Raw genomic sequence first — 22,191 nt, 5'->3', positions numbered from 1 at the left:
GTTCCCGAGCCATACCGCTTCTTTAGCCGCCTCAGAGGCTGCTACATATTCAGCTTCCATGGTTGAGTCCGAAACGCATTTCTGCTTAACACTCCTCCATGAAATGGCTCCACCTCCTAAAGTAAACACATAGCCCGATGTAGACTTACTAATCCCTATCGATGTAACCCATAAGGATCAAATCATCTGCCTGGTAAACTAGCATATAATCTCTAGTCCTTCTCGGGTACTTTAATATATGCTTTCACACAGTCCAATGTCCTTGTCCAGGGTTACTCTGATATCTGCTGACCATGACAGATATCGGGTCTCGTATATAGCATTGCATACATTAGGCTTCCTACACCGAAGCATAAGGAACCGCTTTCATGTCCTCTATCTCTTTTGATGTCTTTGGAGACATCTCTTTAGATAGAGCTACTCCATGTCTAAAAGGTAAGAAACCTTTCTTGTTTCGCATGCTAAAACGAGCAAGGATTGTATCTATATATGGCTTGGGATAGACACAACATTCTTTTCACGATCCCTTATAACTTTGATCCCAAGAATGTGCACATTCTCCTAAGTCCTTCATATCAAATTGTTTGGACAACCATACCCTTACGCCTCGATAATACCTTGACATTGTTGCCAATTAACAAAATATCATCTACGATAGTACAAGAAATACCACCACGTTTCCGTTACACTTCTTATATACACAAGACTCATCCGGACTTTGAATAAATCCATATGATCGGATTACTTCATTAAACCGGATGTTCCAAGACCTTGAAGCTTGCTTTAGTCCATAAATGGACCGATTGAGCTTGCACACTAGATGCTCTTAGCCTTTTTCAATGAACCCTTCCGGTTGCTTCATATGGATGTTCTCTTCAAGACTTCCATTAAGGAAAGTCGTCTTGACATCCATTTGCCAAATCTCATAATCCATATGAGCAGAAATGGATAAGAGTATCCGGATATACTTAAGCATGGCTACCGTGAAAAGGTCTCCTCATAATCGATTCTCTTTTTGGTGTACCCTTTGCAACAAGCCTAGCTTTGAAGGTTTCTACCTTCCCGTCTCTCTCTTTTCCTTTTGTAGATCCACTTGCATCCAACGCTTTTACACCATCGTGTGGTTCTACAAGCTCCCAAACCTTATTAGAGTACATGGACTCTATTTCAGAATTCATTGCCTTTTGCCAAGATGCCGCATCTATATCTTGGAGGAGGGATCAGGTTCATGTTTACCCGGATCAAGTCCAAGACTCTCCCAAAACATGAATCTTCAGTCGCCTCACAACCCTCCCACTATGACGAGGCATCGTCGTGGTTGTGTATCATGTGTGACACGTGTTGCGGCTTGTGGTACTTCATCTTGTACTGTTGGCTGAAGTAGACATGTCCTCTCTAAGTTCTTCTAAAACAACTTTACTACTGGGCTTGTGATCCATTATATAGTCTTCTTCTAAAAACTGGGCATTGGTACTAACAATGACCTTCTGGTCTTTAGGACTATAAAATAAACCACCTTTCGTTCCTTTAGGATATCCTACAAACACACGAACTTCTGTACTAGATTCTAACTTATCAGCATCTGGTTTCAGCACATGTGCTGGACTACCCCAAATCCGAATATGTCTTAGACTGGGTTTTCGCCCATTCCACAATTCTATGGGAGTAGAAGAAACTGATTTAGAAGGTACTAAGTTCAGAACGTATACTGCTGTTTCCAGAGCATATCCTGTTAGGGTGTATACTAAATGCCTAGCTTTTGGTATAAACATTTATTTAGTAATAAGAATCACATTGGTCAAATGTCTACATTTATGATAAATGTAGTTGTTCAATTAATTTATATTGTAGATAACATGGTGTGTGGTGTCACACACAGAGGATCATGTTATCAGTACCTTATAAATTATAAACAGTAGCTCACGACCAAAATGGAAAGGAACAAACCATTAGAAGGTCGTAGTGTAATTAGGTATCAGTTTATTTTGACTGTATAATTACACTAGTACACTTAGAGTGTATTGAGTAGGATCATTTGAGGTCATTTCTTTGATACTGATTTTATATAGAAACAAAGACCTCGGTTATTATGGAAGTGTGTGCTCTTAATCCTAATATAATAACAAGCACATATATTTGATATTTATTTCTTTAATTTATCAATGGGTGAGATTTAGTTCGATGAATCAATAAGCCCGATAAGTTGGGAAATGGTATCACTTATAGTGTGTGTTGTTGATTATAGAAGGAAACTGTGTCCTAGAGATACTAGGTTGATAATGTCCTCAAGAGGAGCTCATAAGGATTGTCATGTTAAACCCTGCAGGTGGACCTAGTCCGACATGATGATAAGGTTGAGTGGTACTACTCTTGGACTAAGATATTAATTAAATGAGTTGTCAGTAACTCACTTAATTAGTGGACATTCGATATCTTAAACACAGGGAGACTAACACACTCATGATAAGAAGGAGCCCAAAATGTAATTTGGGATTGGTGCGGTAGTTCAATAATAGTTCTCTAGTGGAATGGATTATTATTGATAAAATTAAGTTGTGTGTTCGGGGCGAGCACGGGATGCTTAATTTTATCGGGAGACCAAAACCAATTCCTCCTCTCGGTCCCTATCGTAGCCTCTTGTATATAGAGATTTATACCCACCACATACCCACCTTCTTACCCAACCAATAGGGGCCGGCCAAGCTAAGCTTGAAGCTCAAGCTTAGGGCCGGCCAAGCCTAAAGGTTGGCCTTAAGGTGGCCGGCCACATCATATTAAAAAGGATTTTTTATTAAAATTATTTCTTATGTGGATATCATAGTTTTAAAAGAGAGTTTAAAAATTAAATCTTTCCTTTTAAAAGCTTTCTACAAAAGATTAAGAAAAGATTTGAAATCTTTCCTTATTTGTAGATTGAAAGGAGATTTTAATTTTAAGAAAAACTTTCCTTTTTAACCATGATAATAATTTAAAAGAGAAGTTTAAAAATTAAATATTCTCTTTTATTAGTTTCTACAAAAGATTAAGAAAAGATTTGATATCTTTCCTTATTTGTAGATTAAGAGAGATTTTAATTTTTTAGAGATAACTTTCTTTTTATCCACATGTTTAAAAGAAAGATTTTAATTTATTAAATTTCCTTTTATTAACCACCATGAAGGGAAAATTATTTGAGAAATTTTATAAATTTTGAAAATAAATTCTTGTGTGAATTAAAATTTACTTGATTAAAGGGATTATGGTGGTCGGCCATTACAAATAGAAAAGAAAATTTATTTTTAATTAAATAAAATTTCCTTTTTAATGGCAAAAGAATTAAGGAAGTTTTTAATTAAATTTCCTTATTTGCCAAGACCAAGGATTATAAAAGAGGGGGTAGAGGTGCCTTCATGGGTGATCAACTCTATTTTATTCTTCCTCTCTTTTCCTCCTTGGTGGCCGGCCCTAGATTCTTTCTCTTCTCTTCTTCTTGTGGCCGGTGGCAATCCCTCTTGGAGCTCTTGATGGTGGCCGGTTCTAGCTAGAAGAAGAAAGAGAGAAAGGAGGTTTTGTTTCTTGCATCCCTTGGAGCTTGGTGGTGGTGGTCGGACCTCTACTTCTCTTGGAGAATTTTGGTGGAACTAGAAGGAAGAAGAAGGTGCTTGGTGGTTCTCATCTCGGAAGATCGTTGCCCACACAACGTCCGAGGTTAGAAGAGGAATACGGTAGAAGATCAAGAGGTCTTTCTAGAAGGTATAACTAGTATTTTTTCTTTCCGCATCATACTAGTTATTTTTGGAAATAATACCAAATACAAGAGGCTTACGTTCTAGTATTTCGAATATATTTTTCGAAGTTGTGTTCTTTTGTTTTCTTTCTTTTCCTTGTGATTTGATTGTTCTCTTTGGTTAACCTAAAGTTATTTTAGGAAATTAAATATTATCTTTCTATTAAAGGTTTTGTCTAGTCGGTGGTGGTTGCTCCCATATCCAAGAAGGCCATGTGCCTCGCCACGTCAGTACTGGGAACCTTTTATGAAAATTAATATTTAATGGAATTAATAACTTAAGGAGACTTGGGTCGAACGTGTTAAGTTCCGCAGGAGATCCAAGTCAAAACCTAAAAGAACAAATAGATTAAGTTTTGGATCAAACGTGTTAAGTTCCGCAGGCGATCAAAAATTTAATTTAAAAGAACACATGGTAGCTAGGAAAAGGTTCAGACCTTTGTACAAAATTTTTGTACAGTGGAACCTCTAGGTTTTCCGAGTAGCAACCAACATATCCCCAAAACGAATTTGGTAATTCTGAATAACTCATCATCGATCTAACCATCTCCATAAGAGTCCTATTCCTTCGTTCTGCTACACCATTCTGTTGGGGTGTTCCAGGTGCAGACAATTGGGATTGAATCCCAGCCTCTGATAAGTAATTCCTAAACTCTCCTAAGAGGTATTCGCCACCACGATCAGATCGTAGTGTCTTGATACTTTTACCTAATCGTTTCTCCACATCAGCCTTGTATTCTTTGAACTTGTCAAAGCACTTGGACTTGCGGCGCATTAGGTAAATGTATCCATATCTTGAATAATCGTCTATGAAAGAGACAAAATATTCAAAACCTCCTCTTGCCTGGACAGACATAGGACCACACAAATCAGAGTGAACCAACTCTAATACTTCTTTGGCTCTATACCCCTTGGCCTTGAACGACCTCTTGGTCATTTTACCTTCTAAGCAAGATTCACAAGTTGGAAAATTTTCCAACTCTAATGAACTCAAAAGTCCATCGGCTATAAGCCTCTGAATCCTACTTAAATTAATATGACCAAGTCTTAGATGCCAAAGATATGCTTGGTTCATTTCTGAAGGTTCTTTTCTCTTATTAGAATTAGAAGATGAGTTATAAATTTTCATGTTTTGCTTTGTGGAAGAAATTGATTTAAAATATACAAATTGCCAACTAATGCACCGGAACAGATAATCACTTTATTTCTTTTAATTATACATCAAAAGAAACCGAATATCCATCTATAAACAGTTTAGAAACTGAAATTAAATTATTTCTAAAACATGGTGCGTAAAGACAATTTTTCAAAATCAAAGTTTTATTCCTATCAAAAGATAAATAAATATATCCCACTGCAACAATCGCCACTCTCGTAGCATTACTCATGTAGATGGTGATCTCCTCTTCATGTAGTTGTCTGATTTCCTGGAACCCCTGCAAGGAATTGCAGACATGATCAGTGGCTCCCGTATCTACACACAAGTGGTAGATAATACCGCTAAACATGTTTCAACAACTAATGCATGAGATATACCTTTGTTGTTCTCATTTTTGCGAGGACAGTCCGCCTTCTAATGTCCAGCCTACTTGCATGTGAAGCACTTGTCTTTCGACTTTTTCACACTTGCCTGCGGCCCAGTCCTTTGAGGTCGAATCACTTTCTTTGCTGAACCAACTTGTTTCTTCTTCTTCTTTCCGCCTTTCGGTTTAGAAGTAGAACCATTTTCAACAAAGTGAATTTGAGAACTTTGACGAAATAACCCTTCTACTGCTTGGAGTTTTGTTAGAAGTTCCGCCAACGAATAAGCCCTTTTGTTCATGTTATAATTCAAGCGGAACTGCTCAAAACTCTTGGGTAGAGTTTGGAGAATGATATCGACCTGGGTTTCCCCATCGATTTCAGCTCCAAGGATTTGTATCTCGTTCAAGTGAGCCATCATCTTCTTACAGAGTACCCTCTTGCATGGTGGTCGTCATTATCTTTCTCATAGCTTCTTGTCTAGAAGCCCTATCCCGATGACCAAAGAGCTCCTTGAGATTGTTCATAATATCATAAGTCGTTGGTAAATCTTGATGTCGATGTTGCAATACATTTGACATTAAGCCAAAATGTAACACCGCGCCATCTCATCCGCTTTACCCATCTCTTATGATATTCAATCTCCTCTTGTAGATTCACCAAGTATGTGACAAGGTTCACCAAGATAAATTTATAGCTTTCAATGTAACAATGTCCGTGTTCCTTTTCCAATCTATGTAATTAGGTCCAGAAAGTCTATTTTGTTGAAGTATGATGGACAATGGGTTGAAAGTCATCCTAAGAATCACAAATAACTTTTGGTCAGAACTCTAAATTTAGAATAATATTGATTCCTCAAACAATACTATTTTAAATTAACCAACACCTCATCACACCGTGAATTTTGTATGCCACGTTAGTGTGGACGTATACAAATTCAACATTTGTAAAAGGAGGGTTTTAACCCATTAATTTTATTATCTTGTCAACCTAACTTTTTGACAAATAAAATTAATAGTTGGTATTATTTGGTCACACAAATAATAATAGTGACTCCGTTGGGGAGGATACTATTAGATGTGTCTAAGTGTATACCATTACTTGACACTAAGTCCATTAATAAGATTATGCCCCTTCCGTTGGGGAAGATCACACGCTCTTAATTAATTTTCTATAGTCATCCAAAAATGGAAGTCTGTTCTAGTGATCCACAAACAAGCTCATCCGTTATGGAGGAAGGCACTCAGAGCCAACGCGCAAGCTTGTTTGCATCACTTACAAACCAGTAATGGAGACCATGAGATTTATTTAAAAATCCCTCTCCCACTTAGTTATTTATAAATGAGGAATTTTAACTATGCTATCCTACTAAACTTGTAAACTAACATGCACACACAGCACAATATAAAAGCAATAAATAGAAAATTTAATTTTCAACTATTATGGCTTTTATCTCTTAATTGTCCTCCGTGTGTTGTCATCCCAAGCTGCTGACATATTTGGCCACCGCCTCCGGGTCTAGCTATCGCATCCATCTTGCTCCTAGTTCCGCTGCTCTGGTCCTTAGAAGGTTCCACGCTTTGCAAGATTCGATCCATGACATAAATAGAATTTTACATTTTGATCCTATATTCCATAAAAGGAATGTACATGTATCTAGATCAAAATAAAATCCTAATAAAACTAAATACAGCTCTGTATTTTAATACAATCATGCACACACATATAAATTGCCCTTGACATGTCCAAGGGTCCAATCACACACATAAATAACTAAAAGCCATAATAGTTGGATCCTGCATCCACAAAGTTAGCACATCCTACTATTAACCTGCCTAAATTATGTATGACATGTGCATAATTAAACTAAATACCAAATACACAGAGGCAAAACCCTAGCTCTGATACCAATTGTTGGTTGCTACTCGGAAAACCTAGAGGTTCCACTGTACAAAAATTTTGTACAAAGGTCTGAACCTTTTCCTAGCTACCATGTATTCTTTTAAATTAAATTTTGGATCGCCTGCGGAACTTAACACGTTTGATCCAAAACTTAATCTATTTGTTCTTTTAGGTTTTGACTTGGATCTCCTGCGGAACTTAACACGTTCGACCCAAGTCTCCTTAAGTTATTAATTCCATTAAATATTAATTTCCATAAAAGGTTCCCAGTACTGACGTGGCGAGGCACATGACCTTCTTGGATATGGGAGCAACCACCACCGACTAGACAAAACCTTTAATAGAAAGCTAATATTTAATTTCCTAAAATAACTTTAGGTTAACCAAAGAGAACAATCAAATCACAAGGAAAAGAAAGAAAACAAAAGAACACAACATCGAAAAACATATTCAAAATACTAGAACGTAAGCCTCTTGTATTTGGTATTATTTCCATAAATAACTAGCATGATGCGGAAATAAAAATTACTAGTTATACCTTGTAGAAAAACCTCTTGATCTTCTACCGTATTCCTCTTCTAACCTCGGTTGTGTGGGCAATGATCTTCCGAGACGAGAAACCACCAATCACCTTCTTCTCCTCCTAGCTAGGTTCGCCAACAAAGAGGAAGCTTCACCAAGGAAGAAAATCAAAATACTAACCAAGCTCCAAGAGATGCTAGCTTTCTCCTTCTTCTTCTTCTCCGAGTAGTATCCGCCACCACAAGAGCTCCAATGGAAGAGTAGGGTTCGCCACCACAAGAGGAAGAGAGGGAGAGGTTGGCGCCACACCAAGGAACAAAAGAGGGAGAGAAATAATAGATGTTGTGTTTCATGAAGGCACCCTACCCCTTCTTTTATATTCCTTGGCTAGGTAAATTAGGAAATTTATTTACAATAAAATTTCCTTAATTTCCTTGACATGATTTATTTGAGAAAATAAAATAAAATTTCCCAAATAAACTCTAATGGTCAGCCACATCATTGGAGAACAAATTGGACAAGTTTTAATCAACAATTAAAACTTCCTAATTTGTTTCCGGAAATTTTAAAATAAAATTCTCTTTAAAATCTCTTCATGGTTGATAAAAGGAAATTTCTATAATTTTAATTTTATCAACATGTGAATAATTTTAAAGAGAAAATAAAACATCTCTCCAATCTACAAATAAGGAAAGAGATCTAATCTCTTTCTTTAATCTTTATAGATCTTTTACAAGAAAGATATTTTAATTTTAATTCTTTAATAAATTATTTCTTCCACATAATAAAATTAAAATTAAAATCCTTTTAAATCTAATTTGGCGGCCCCCACTAGCTTGGGTTCAAGTTAGGGCCGACCAATATTATACCTAGGCCGCCCTAGCTTGTTCCCAAGCTAGCTTGGCCGCCCCTATTGGGTGGGTTTAGAAGGTGGGTATAGGTGGGTATAGAACTCTATAAATAAGAGGCTACGATAGGGACCGAGAGGAGGAGTTGGTTTTGGTCTCCTGATAAAATTACGTGTTGGCCCAACACACAACTTAATTTTATCAATGATAATTCATTCCACTAGAGAACTATCATTGAACTACACAAATTACATTTTGGAGCTCCTTCTTATTATGAGTGTGTTAGTCTCCCTGTGTTTAAGATATCGAATGCCCACTTATTAAGTGAGTTACTGACAACTCATTTAATTAATATCTAAGTCCAAGAGTAGTACCACTCAACCTTATTGTCATGTCGGACTAAGTCCACCTGCAGGGTTTAACATGACAATCTTTATGAGCTCCTCTTGAGGACATTATCAACCTAGTATCTCTAGGACACGGTTCTTCTATAATCAACAACACACACTATAAGTGATACCATTTCCCAACTTATCGGGTTTATTGATTCAACGAACTAAATCTCACCCATTGATAAATTAAAGAAATAAATATCAAATATATGTGCTTGTTATTATATTAGGATTAAGAGCACACACTTCCATAATAACTGAGGTCTTTGTTCCTTTATAAAGTCAGTATAAAAGAAACGACCTCAAATGGTCCTACTCAATACAGTCTGAGTGTACTAGTGTAATTATATAGTCAAGATAAACTAATACCTAATTACACTACGACCTTCTAATGGTTTGTTCCTTTTCCATTTTGGTCGTGAGCTACTGTTTATAATTTATAAGGTACTGATAACATCATCTTCTGTATGTGACACCACATACTATGTTATCTACAATATAAATTAAAAGAACAACTACAAACAAATGTAGACAATTAGACCAAATGTGATTCTTTATTCATAATAAATGTTCAGAAAGCTTAGGCTTTCAGTATACACTCCAACATAATGATCTGGGGATTACACGGCGGTTGTAATTTTGCTTCATCCGTTGCCGGTACGCCATCAGCCGGACGGACGCCTTGGCTCTTTCTTCTTCGACCAGATCCAGCTCCATGTTCCTCTGCTTGGCATTGTCCTCATCGTAATGTTGGATCCGAGCGGACTCGACGCCGACTTCGACCGGAATGACCGCCTCACCACCATACACCAAATGGAACGGCGTGACGCCCGCCCCTTCCTTCGGCGTCATTCGGATGGCCCATAAGACGCCCGGCACTTCATCCGGCCAACTTCCTCCCAAATGGTCGAGCCGGGCGCGCAGAATGCGAAGAATTTCCCGATTGGCTACTTCGGCTTGACCGTTGCTCTGGGGATAAGCCACGGACGTGAAGTGTTGCTCGATGCCGTAGCTTTTGCACCAATCCTCTAGCATCTTCCCTGTGAATTGCCGCCCATTGTCGGAAACCAATCGGCAAGGGATGCCAAACCGACAGATGATGTGTTGCCAGATAATTTTTTTGACCATATGTTCGGTGATCTTGGCTAGCAGCTCGGCCTCCACCCACTTGGAAAAATAATCAACCGTCACTAGCAAAAATTTCCGCTGCCCGGTCACCATCAGAAATGGACCGACAATATCCATTCCCCATTGATCGAACGGACATGAAACAGTTGATGCCTTCATTTCCTCTGCCGGTCGGTGGGAGAAGTTGTGATACTTCTGGCACGAAAGGCACGTAGATACTGTTCGAGCGGCGTCTGCTTGTAAGGTTGGCCAAAAGTACCCGGCCAAGAGGATCTTCTTGGCCAACGATCGTCCGCCCGGATGTCCTCCGCACGATCCTTGATGTACCTCTTGGAGGATGTAAGCCGAGTCCTCCGAGCTCACGCATTTCAACAACGGGCGTGAGAAAGCCTTTTTGTAAAGCTGATCGCCGATGAGTGTGAACCGACCGGCTCTCCTCCTTAGTAGCAGGGCTTCATACTCATTGGATGGTGTGGAACCCGAACGGAGGAACTCTATGATGGGTGTCCGCCAGTCGCTTGGAAATGTGAGGCCTTCCATCCGGTCGACGTGCGCCACCAACAGTACTTTTTCAATTGGCTGCTGAATGGCGACCGACGTTATTGAGCTCGCGAGTTTGGCTAACTCATCAGCTGCTTGATTTTCTTCTTTGGGTATCTTCTGGACAACAACTTCTCTAAAATCGGCTTTGAGCTTCTCGAAGGCTTCAGCGTAGAGCTTGAGCCGAGCATTATTGATTTTGAAGGTACTAGAAAGCTGCTGAGCGGCCAACTGCGAATCTGAGTGAAGTGTTACCCGACCGGCTCCCACATGCCGGGCGGCCTGCAAGCCAGCTATGAGGGCCTCATACTCTGCTTCATTGTTGGTAGCTTTATAATCCAGCCGGATGGATAAGTGCATCTTTTCTTCTTGAGGGGAGAGCAACAATATTCCAATCCCGCTTCCGAGCCGAGTGGACGACCCATCCACATATATTCTCCACATAGCTTCCGGCTCTGACTTCTGAACTTCAGTCACAAAATCCGCCAAGGACTGTGCTTTGATCGCCGAGCGGGGCTGGTATTGGATATCGAATTCACTTAACTCCGTCGTCCATTTGATGAGCCGTCCGGATGCCTCTGGATTTAATAGAACACGTCCGAGCGGGCTATTGGTTTTGACAATGATCGTATGCGCCAGGAAGTATGTACGAAGGCGCCGAGCGGCGAGGACCAGAGCGAAAGCTAGCTTTTCGAGTCCAGTGTAGCGAAATTCAGCATCTTTTAAAATGTGACTAAGGAAATACACAGGCTCCTCTCCGCTCGCCCTCACCAGTGCTGAGCCGATTGCCTGCTCGGTCGAGGATAGATAAATACAAAGTGGCTCCCCAATAGTCGGCTTGGCTAATACCGGGAGCGAATTCAGATATGCCTTTAAATCTTCGAACGTCCGGTCGCATTCTTCGTCCCAGTGGAATTTTGTAGCCCTTCGTAAGATCTTGAAAAAAGGAAGGCTCCGGTCGGCGGTTTTGGAGATGAATCTGGACAGAGCGATTATCCGACCGGTCAAACGCTGCACTTCCCTTGTATTTCTTGGAGGCGGCATATCTTGTAGGGCTTTCACCTTGCTGGGATTTGCTTCGATGCCCCGCTCGGTCACTATGTACCCCAAGAAACGCCCTCCTTTTACTCCGAACAGGCACTTCTGGGGATTTAGCTTGACTCTATATTTGCGTAGCGTTCGGAAGGTTTCTTCCATGTCCTTGAAGAGATTGGCCGCTCGGACAGACTTAATGAGAATGTCGTCCACATAAACTTCTAGATTTCACCCGATCTGCTCTCTGAATACTTTATTCATCAAGCGCTGATATGTGGCCCCAGCATTCTTCAATCCGAACGGCATCACATTATAGCAATAAGTACCGTCGGCCGTCACGAAGCTGACTTTTTCTTGATCTTCACGGGCGAGTGGCACTTGGTGATATCCCTGGTAGGCGTCGAGCATACAGATTAATTCACAGCCGGCCGTAGAGTCCACCATCTGATCTATCCGGGGCAGAGGATAAAAATCTTTCGGGCAAGCTTTGTTGAGATCCCGAAAATCTATGCACACTCTCCACTTGTTGCCTGGCTTGGAGACTAATACTACGTTAGCCAACCAGCTCGGGACTCGCGTATATGGCCGGCCTCCCGAAGTTTTTCCACCTCCGCTCGGATGATGGAATTCCGCTCGGTCTGAAGTCTCTTTTTCTTTGCTTTACGGGCCGTGCGTCCGGTCGGACATGTAACTCATGTCCGCTATGCTCGCGAAATTCTGTGCTCATGCGTCGACTGCATTTAAGACATCATGATTCCTTCGGAGACATTGGATCACCTCCTCTTTTTGATTCGCCTCCAGATCGGACGCGATGAAGGTCGTAGCTTCCGATCGGGTCGGGTGTATCCGCACTTCCTCTTTTTCTTCATAAACTAAAGAGGGAGGCTTTTCTGTGATGACGTTTACCTCGATCCGGACGGTCTTCCGCTCGGACCATCTTGATGTAGCATCGCCGAGCTGCTAGCTGATCTCCCCGTACTTCTCCCACTTTGTCCTCTACGGGGAACTTGATCTTCTGATGGAAGGTTGAGACGACCGCTCGGAATTCGCTGAGCGCCGGTCGTCCCAAAATGACGTTGTAGGACGAGGGAGAGTCGACCACCACGAAGTTTGTTGTTCTTGTCCTCCTGAGCGGCTCTTCTCCCAGCGAGGTAGCCAGCCGGATTTGTCTGACCGGCTGAACTTCGTTACCCGTAAACCCGTAGAGCGGAGTTGTCATGGGCAACAGCTCGGCTCGATCGATTTGCAGCTGATCGAACGCCTTCTTGAATATGATGTTGACTTAGCTCCCTATGTCAACAAATACGTGGTGAATAGTGTAATTGACTATTACCGCTTTGATGAGCAGAGCATCGTCGTGGGGTACTTCAACTCCTTCCAAGTCCCCGGGCCCGAAACTAATTTCGGGTCCTTCCGCTCGTTCTTGGCTACAGCCGACCGCATGAATCTGGAGCCGCCGGACGCTCGCCTTTCTAGCTCGGTTGGAGTCTCCTCCGGTCGGCCCGCCAGCAATAACGTTGATCTCGCCTCGGGAAGTATTGCTTCTATTTTCCTCTTCCCGAGCGGACGGTCGAGACCGTTCTCTGGACGCTCGGCGATTCTCCTGCCTTGGAGAACGATGCCGATCAGGAATATGTTGCCGTGGCCTATCAGCTCGCGTCCGATCGGCTTCATGAGTTCTCTGTTGCCTGTCGACTGAGGGAGATCATCGTCCGGCATTCCGGGGCACAGGATGAGCCACGAAGGGAAGACTTCGACAATCCTTTGTGTTGTGCGTATCCGTCCGGTGGAAGGAGCAAAACATCGGGGTCCATCTCTTCTTTAGCTCAGGCAGCCTACCTCTGCACATGGGACCGGCGTGGGGAGTGGATTGCTTGACCCTTGGTCCTCTAGGCGGTTGATGAGCGGCGTGTCGCTTCCGCTTCTACCGAGGAGCCCGCCTACCGAGTTTCCTTTTTCCGCCACTTGCGCTTCTTCCACGTTGATGTATTCGTTAGCCGGTGTAGCATGTGATCGTAATCTCGGGCGGCTTTCGGATGAGTGATCGGAAAAACGTCCACTAGGCCTTGTGTGAAGGCATTCATCATGGTTTCGGAGGTCGTTGGAATGTCCATCGCCACTTTGTTGAATCACTGGATGTAAGCTCGGAGCGATTCACGGGCTTCTTGCTTGATGGCGAGCAGTGCTCACGCTCATTTTCCGTAGCGCCTACCGCCGCAAAATGGTGGAGGAAGGCCATTCGAAGTCCTTGAAGCTTGTGATGGATCCGTCCCGCATCCGAAACCACCATTGAGCCGATCCCGAGAGTAGTAAGAAAAACTCAAGACTTTACTCCATCCGTATTATGGAGAGTAGTCAGTTATCAAACTTACCGGATGATCATCCGGTCGGTTGTCCCATTATACTCGCCGATCGTCGGAGGCACATAGTGCTTTGGAGAATCTCTCGAATAGCCTCAAAATTGACGATTAATCCTCTCGGGTGATGCGTCCGCTCGCCTTCCTTTCATCTCGTCTAGGCATCTCATCCAAGAAGATCCCCTATCTCTATGAGTTGGTACGGCTGTGGGTGCGGAATAGGGCTCGATGAAATGCAACTGGTTGGTGCCCGCCGACCACCGTGACGCCGATGTTGTCTTTGCCCTGCCGCCTACGTGGCTTGCTTTTGCTCCACAAGCTTGGCGGCCCTTATCTCGATCGAGCGTCGAGTTCCTCGCTCGAAAGCCGTCATCATGTGTTGTCGCCCACCGCCCATTGCTTCCGATCGGATGCGCTGCCCCACAGACGGCGCCAAATTGATCCTGTCCGAACGTTGACTCAACGGACGCTGGGCAGGGGCGCTCTCCTTATTGCTGACGTAGACCTTCGGCTAGTCTCCCGAAGCTCCGGCGAACCTGCATAGAAGTCGGGCCGGGAAGGGGTTCCCGGCGGCGACCCTCCGACGTTCAAGTCAGGTAAGCAAGTGGTGGAAAAAGCAGCTTCAAAGCTTGTAGAACGCGTACCTCCGGCGAAATCTGCGGCTCTTTATATAGAGCGGTGAAAGAGCCTCTACAGGCCCACCGAGGCGCATACATGTCCGCAGCCCATACCTCGGTATGTGCTTGTCAGAAAGCTTACCTGACGCCATACCGCTACAGTCCAACCATGTATTCGATGGGACAACAGAACACCTCGTTGTCAGACTTGGAGTATGACCTAGCCATAGGACTTGACGTCTGTCAGAAGATGTTCCTGTCCTTCTTTACCCACCGCCGGCCGGGACGTCCGTCCGGCCGGCTGGATGAAAATCATCGTCCGGACGACCCTCATCCCCTGCGCCGGCCGGGCGGCACGCCCATCACGTCCCGCCTGTCATTTGCATTGATATGCTGGGGAGACTTCCGGGCGGGTGCTACGTAAGGACTGTTAGCAGTATGTCACCTTCTCTTAGGCCTTCCGCTCGGCTCTTAGCTATTGTTTCATTGAGCGTCGGAACCCCAATCCCTGTCAGGGCGCCTTTTACTATCAGATATTTACTGGCAGACCGATCGGCTTGCCCTTTTCTCATGAGTCCGGTCGGCTCACCCTTCTTCGACGGACCACCTGGCCTTTTGACCTCCACGTGGCGTTGACCCCTCGTTAGGGGGTCCCGGGCTTTTACCACCGGATCAATAGAGAACACTACTCTTAATTATTTCTAGTCAAGTATTAACATTCAGGGACAATGTTAATGCGATGAGACTAGCATGTAGGTCAACTCGATGAATTGATCTCACAAGTCATGGATATTAGATATCAAGTTGACACATGTGTATGCATTGGAGAATGTATACTGAATGATCCGCCATGAGAAAGTATCATGGATAGTTATATGAGTATCATATACTTTCTCATGTGACTATTGATATGACTATCAGTCCTTGGACCTGAAGTCACCATGGTTCCCTATATAAGGAGTTGCATACTTTGGCTTCGTCAAACGTCTGTAACGCCCGCCCCTCCACTACTACTAATAAAAGGACGGGGTTACTTACATAAAACATACATACATGTATATGCATATGAACTCATGGCAGCGGAAGTGGGTTGTCTAAAATTTAATTTCATCATATGCATATGGACTAAACATGACATGTGAACCATATAATCATATCACATAGTAAATATGCTTAACATACTAATCCTTCAAGCATAACATGTAGCTTGATTTATCATCAACTACTTAAAACATGATTCATAATATCATGAACATACCAACATGAAACAATAAAACATAAGAGTATAATCTATCCATGTTAGTTCAAGTAGTTATCAAGCATATGGTTAAACATGGTTCTCATAAAAGGTCAAGACATAAATATAAGTTCTGAAACACAAAGGGATCTATTCCACCATGCCACTTCCACACACATTCTTGCCCTTCATGTTGCTCCTCTTAATTTAGCCATTCCTTTCCTTTTTCTACAGTACAAGGAAACATAAAACTATAAGCACATAGGTTCAGTAAGTCCCTTTCCTACTCACAAAACCACGAATCATGCATAATCCATAAAGTAGTAACATGTTCATTTGGCAAATCATAACATAACATGTGAAAACATAAGCCTAAAGTCATATCATAGCATGTGAGAGCATAAACATAAAATCATAACATAGCATGTGAGATCATAAACATAAAATCATATCATATCATATGAGAGCATATTATGAAATCATATCATATCATGTGAGGACGTAATGATCATATAAATATCATAGACATATTTTCAAGAGCATATTAAATAAGCATAAAGGAAATCATATAACATGAACTTGTAGATGCAAGATGTTCTTTTGAAAACATGTATCATGAAATGAATATATGCAAGATGTCCTTTGAAAACATATATCATATACATACTTAAACATAATCTCAACATAAGGGTCCGGCTTGTACCACATACATACATGAATGCGCGCATCCTAAGTAGATCCAAGATAGCTAATCTTGAACCTACTAGGAACTAGGCCCGTTTCATAGACTATCGACCTAGGGGCAACTTAGGAGCCCATCCCTTTTACTAGGCCCGTTTCATAGACCATCGACCTAGGGGCGCTTATGGAGCCCACCCTTGGTACAAGTCATACAAAAGTAAAATAGCATATCATGTTCTTATCATATCATACATATCATGTTCTTGTCATATCATGACATATCATGTTCTTGTCATATCATGAAGAGCACTCTTAATCCCAACTTAAGGGAAGCATCTCTTAGGCTTTTCATCTTACATAAGCCTTTCATAAACATATCATGTTCTTGTCATGTCATGTAGCATAGCATGTTCTTGTCATGTCATGTAACATAGCATGTTCTTGTCATATCATGAAACATAGCATGTTCTTAGCATATCATGAAGCATAGCATGTTCTTATCATATCATGAAGCATATCATATTCTTATCATATCATAAAGCATAGCATGTTCTTGTCATGTAAAGCATATCATTTTCATGCATAGTTAAGGGTTTTGAACTTTCTACAAGCCCTAGTCATACTTGGCCGAAACTTGCAAGGTAATGGTCTTGGTTCTTAAGCAACTTTAAACAAGGAAAGCATCATATTAGTATCACATGGTACTTATCATAACATAGGGGACCTTTAGCAACCATAAACCCTAGTTTTCTTGGTTTGGCCGAAACCAACATATCATGGTTCTAGGTTTTTTTTTTTTTTTTTGCAACATAAGCATGAAGAATTTAAACTAACATCACATAGGAGCTCATACATCATAAGGAATCATGAACAAGCATAGTTGGTTCCAAAAGTTTTCTCTAACCCTTTATCTCCTCTTGGCCGAAACCTAAAGGAGGTGTTTCTAAACTTTTTAAGCAACATGTAGCATGAAACTTTTACAACATTCATAGCATAGGAAGAGAGGTTCTTAGTAAGCATAATTAGGTTTCTAACCCTAATATTCAACCTTGGCCGAACCCTATAAGCATGTGTTCTAGGTTTCTTTTAACAACTTGAAGCATGAAACTTTTACAACATACATAGCATAGGAAAAGATTCATAATAAGCATAATTAGGTTCCTAACCCTAATGTTCATCCTTGGCCGAACCCTATAAGCATGTGTTATAGGTTTCCTTTAACAACTTGAAACATGAAACTCTTACAACATACATAGCATAGGAAGAGATTCATAGTAAGCATAATTAGGTTTCTAACCCTAATGTTCATCCTTGGCCGAACCCTATAAGCACGTGTTCTAGGTTTCCTTTAACAACTTGAAGCATGAAACTTTTACAACATACATAGCATAGGAAAAGATTCATAGTGAGCATAATTAGGTTTCTAACCCTAATGTTCATCCTTGGCCGAACCCTATAAGCATGTGTTCTAGATTTCTTTTAGCAACTTGAAGCATGAAACTTTTACAACATACATAGCATAGGAAAAGATTCATAGTGAGCATAATTAGGTTTCTAACTCTAATGTTCATCGTTGGCCGAACCCTATAAGCATGTGTTCTAGATTTCTTTTAACAACTTGAAGCATGAAACTTTTACAACATACATAGCATAGGAAAAGATTCATAGTGAGCATAATTAGGTTTCTAACCCTAATGTTCATCCTTGGCCGAACCCTATAAGCATGTGTTCTAGATTTCTTTTAACAACTTGAAGCATAAAACTTTTAACTAATATCATACAATGAGTTACTTATCATGAGAAATCATAAACAAGCTTAGTTGAGTTTTTTAAACTTCCTCTAATGCCTTTGTTTCTTACTTGGCCGAAACTCTAAAACATGGATCTACCCTTTATATGCAACTTAAACATGAGAACTTTAAGCTAACATCATGTAGTGAGTTATAAACCATAAGGGATCATAAACAAGCATAGTTTACATTTTAAACTTTCTCTAAACATCTTTATCTTCTCATGGCCGAAACTTAAAAGAGTGGGGTTCTAAGTTTTAAACAACATGAAGCCCTAAAACCCTTTTTTTTTTACAACCATAGATAACCAAGAACTAATAGATGGCATGTTTCCAACTTTATTTATCATGGCCGAACCCTACAAGGTAACTTCCTAGGTTTTTTTTTCAAATCATTTGTAAGCGTAGAAAACATAGGAGCTACTTGTACTGCAGGCGAGGGAGGGATACTTACTTCCTCTCGCTTGATTGACTAGGAGAAATAACCTTGCTTGTGAAGCTTTCCTAGAGATAAATCCTTTTGGTTGGGTTTCGGCAATGGTGAGGAGAGGGAGGCTTGATTTCGGTGGAGAGAAGGAGGAGGAGGAAGAAAGAGCAAAAAATGAATTTTTCCATCCTCTTTCTCCTTTTATTCCAAATGAAAGGAAGAAGGAAAAATGAACTTTTCCTTCCCTTTTTTTTACTCATCCTAAATGAAGGGAGAAAGCAAACCCCTCTTTTCATTGGAAGAAGAAGAAGAAAATTTGAACTTCTCCTTCTTAGTGAAGAGAGCCTTCACTTTCCTTACCTTTAACTATCTTGTCCCTTTCCTTTCTAACAGCACACCCCTGTCGGGGCTACTGGTTATGACATAGAACTACTTACTAAGAGGTCCAAGGTTCAAACCTTGGTCATGCCTCTTTTTGGTTCTATTTTTCTTTTATTTTTGGAAATATTCACATAAGGCTTATTCTAATCATGTAGCAATTCTCATAAAATAACTTAGGGAACCTATGGGTGTTACAACGTCACCTGTAAATGAGTGGACTATAAAAGCGACTACTGGGTATGTAGCAAATTATGCGGAGGGATATGAGTGATGTAGATGAGATCTATCCCTCCTATATGACGGGAGTGATATCATGATTCTTGATAAAGTGAGACCACTAAGTGCATGGCCATGCCCAAATAATTCAATATGAGATATTGAGCTCATTTGATTAGAGTGAGTCTACTTGGAGTTCAAGACATAGATTGATTAGAGGATGACACGGTCTGTGCCTCAATTGATCAATTTAGATGTTAAGGATAGAAGGACATTGTCACATATTGTGAGAGTCACAATTAGTAGTCACAGTGGTGATGTTGGATCTCAACATTCTTGTAACTTGGGTAGTAATGATGTGTTGCTAGATACCGCTCATTGCTTATGTTTCTAAATGAGTTTAGGAGCATTGCCAACGTTACAAGAACCTATAGGGTCGCACACAAAGGGCAGTTAGATGGAGATTAGGTTCATATGATGGACCAAGAGGATTAGGTTCATGTGATGAACCAAATTGGATTAAGAATAATCCAAATTAGACTAATTGAGTTAGACTCAATTTGATTTGTGTCGAATGAGTCTAATTTAGACTATGATTCATTGAGTCAATTTAAACTAATGAATAGAGATTTATTAAATTAAATTGATTTGAATCAAAGGGTAGATTTGATCAACTATGGGAGATAAGAGGTCAAGTTTGACTTGACTTGAGAGGGAAGATGAAGGGTCAAGTTTGACTTGACCAAATGCCACCTCATTGTGACTTGGCATGGGTCGGCCAATGATGATATTCCACATCATCAAAGCTACATCATTGTGTGTCACCTCATGAGGAAGACCAAGAGCCATGACTCTTGGTATTACATGGAGGTATAAAACCTCTATTAAGTGGCCGGCCATAGTAATGAAGAATAAGTGTGTGCTTATTCAAGGCTTCTTCTTCTTCCTCTCTTCCTCTCTCTCCTTCTCCTCCATTGCCGAGACCTCTCAAGAGTGCTAGCACACTCTAAGTGGTTCTCTCCACCTTCTGTCCGTGTGGATACGTGTAGAGGAGTGTACACTTGACACTCTACAATATCCGGCAACCATTTGGACAAGCGGGATAAGCGAAGGGCATCACTACAAGGGTAATACTTCCTTTTCATGTAGATCTAAGGTAGATCTAGTGTAGACAAACATGTACATGAATATTTTTATTTATCTTCACATAGATCCATGGCTAGCTTCGAGGTTTCCGCAACGCAAAAAGTGATTTTTGCGGCTCGAAAGTTCTAACAGTGGTATAGAGCCACGTGCGAAGCTTGTACATGTTTGTATTTGTTATTATGAAAAGTTTTTAGATCTGTAAGTTTCTGTAATTTTTCTACTTTTATGGATTTTGTGAGCATTTTTCTTGTAGAGGCTAAGCAACAAGTGCTTGGACACTTGTAGGCTTCAAATACTGAGAAAAACCTTCCGAAACGGCAAGGTCTCGCCCAAAAAAATTTTTTTTTTGGGACAGCGACTTAAGGTACTATTAGATTAGTTTGGGATACTCACGACATTCATTTCGCGAGAAGGGGCGCTGCCCCTAACCCCGCAAGGGGCATTGTCTCGCGATCGTGCTTGAAAATCGCTAAACGGGACCGCCAAGGAGTTGTGACTCATAAAATTGATAAAACAGTAGTAAAATTATAGAAATTTATGTAAAATACATAATTTAGAATTATGTATGATATTGTGATGGTCATGGCCCAAAAATCCCAATGTGATTGGTTAAAATTGTGTTGTAATTCATAATATGGTCTGCACGCCATTTTAGTATTGTGTGTGTTGTATATGATATGCGACCTGCGCGTCGTACCTCCCTTATTATGTTCTTGTTGTAAATAGATTTTAGACTTGAATGTAACTCGAGTTTCATATTTGTAATGTACAAAATGAAGCGATGGAAGGTCCACTCAAGAAGGAGTTACGAAGGGGGTGTTGTCAACACATGGCGGTCAAAAGAAGGCGCCTGAAGAAGCCATTAACTCTAGGTTGACCGTCAGATCTTTTCATTGGCTTGAGAAAATCATAGTAGGGCCATGACCTCATCACAAATTAATTAATCAGTATATATGTATATATATGATCCTGTCCGCACACTGAGTCGATGGAAACTGAGGACGTAGTGCTCTCTGCTGCCTCCCAGTGATCTTCGCAGCGACGTAGCCTCCCAATTTGATCCTGTCCACACACTGAGTCGATGGAAACTGGGGACGTGGTGCTCTCTGCTGCCTCCCAGTGATCTTCGCAGCGACGTAGCCCCCAATGAACCTGCAACAAAGTCGGGCCGGGAAGGGGTTCCCGACGACGACCCTCCGACGCTCAAGTCAGGTAATGGCAAGAAGAGGCAGAATAAACACTGTGGCTACAGTATAATAGGAGAGAAATCATACCTCCGTCGAAGTCCGGGGGTCTTTATATAGGACCCCGGAGAGGCGCGTGCACGCTTTCCAAAGCGTACATGTTTCCCAAAGCATACCTTGGAATGGTTGTGTCAGAAAAGCATGCCTGACACCATACCTCAATTGTCCGAGCATATCTCTGTCATGACAGCGGAAACTTCCTCCGTACGATCCTTGGTATGGCCCGGCCGCCGACCATGCTGCTTGTCGGCGGCAGACGTCTCGAGAATGATATCACTAGCTGCCCCGTTTGTCCTCTTCTAAGCCATGTGTCTTTAACTGGGCCGGTCAGGCTGATCGCTCGGCCTCCCGGGCGCCCGGGTATACACGTGCCTCGGACCGGGTGAGCCGGCCGATCGGTCATATACTTGGATGGGGGCCCCGGCTAGTAGTTCTGCCGTTC

This window comes from Zingiber officinale, chromosome 7A, assembly GCF_018446385.1.
Source record: "Zingiber officinale cultivar Zhangliang chromosome 7A, Zo_v1.1, whole genome shotgun sequence".
NCBI classification, from domain to species: domain Eukaryota; kingdom Viridiplantae; phylum Streptophyta; class Magnoliopsida; order Zingiberales; family Zingiberaceae; genus Zingiber; species Zingiber officinale.
Note: the sequence above shows the minus strand (reverse complement) of the source record.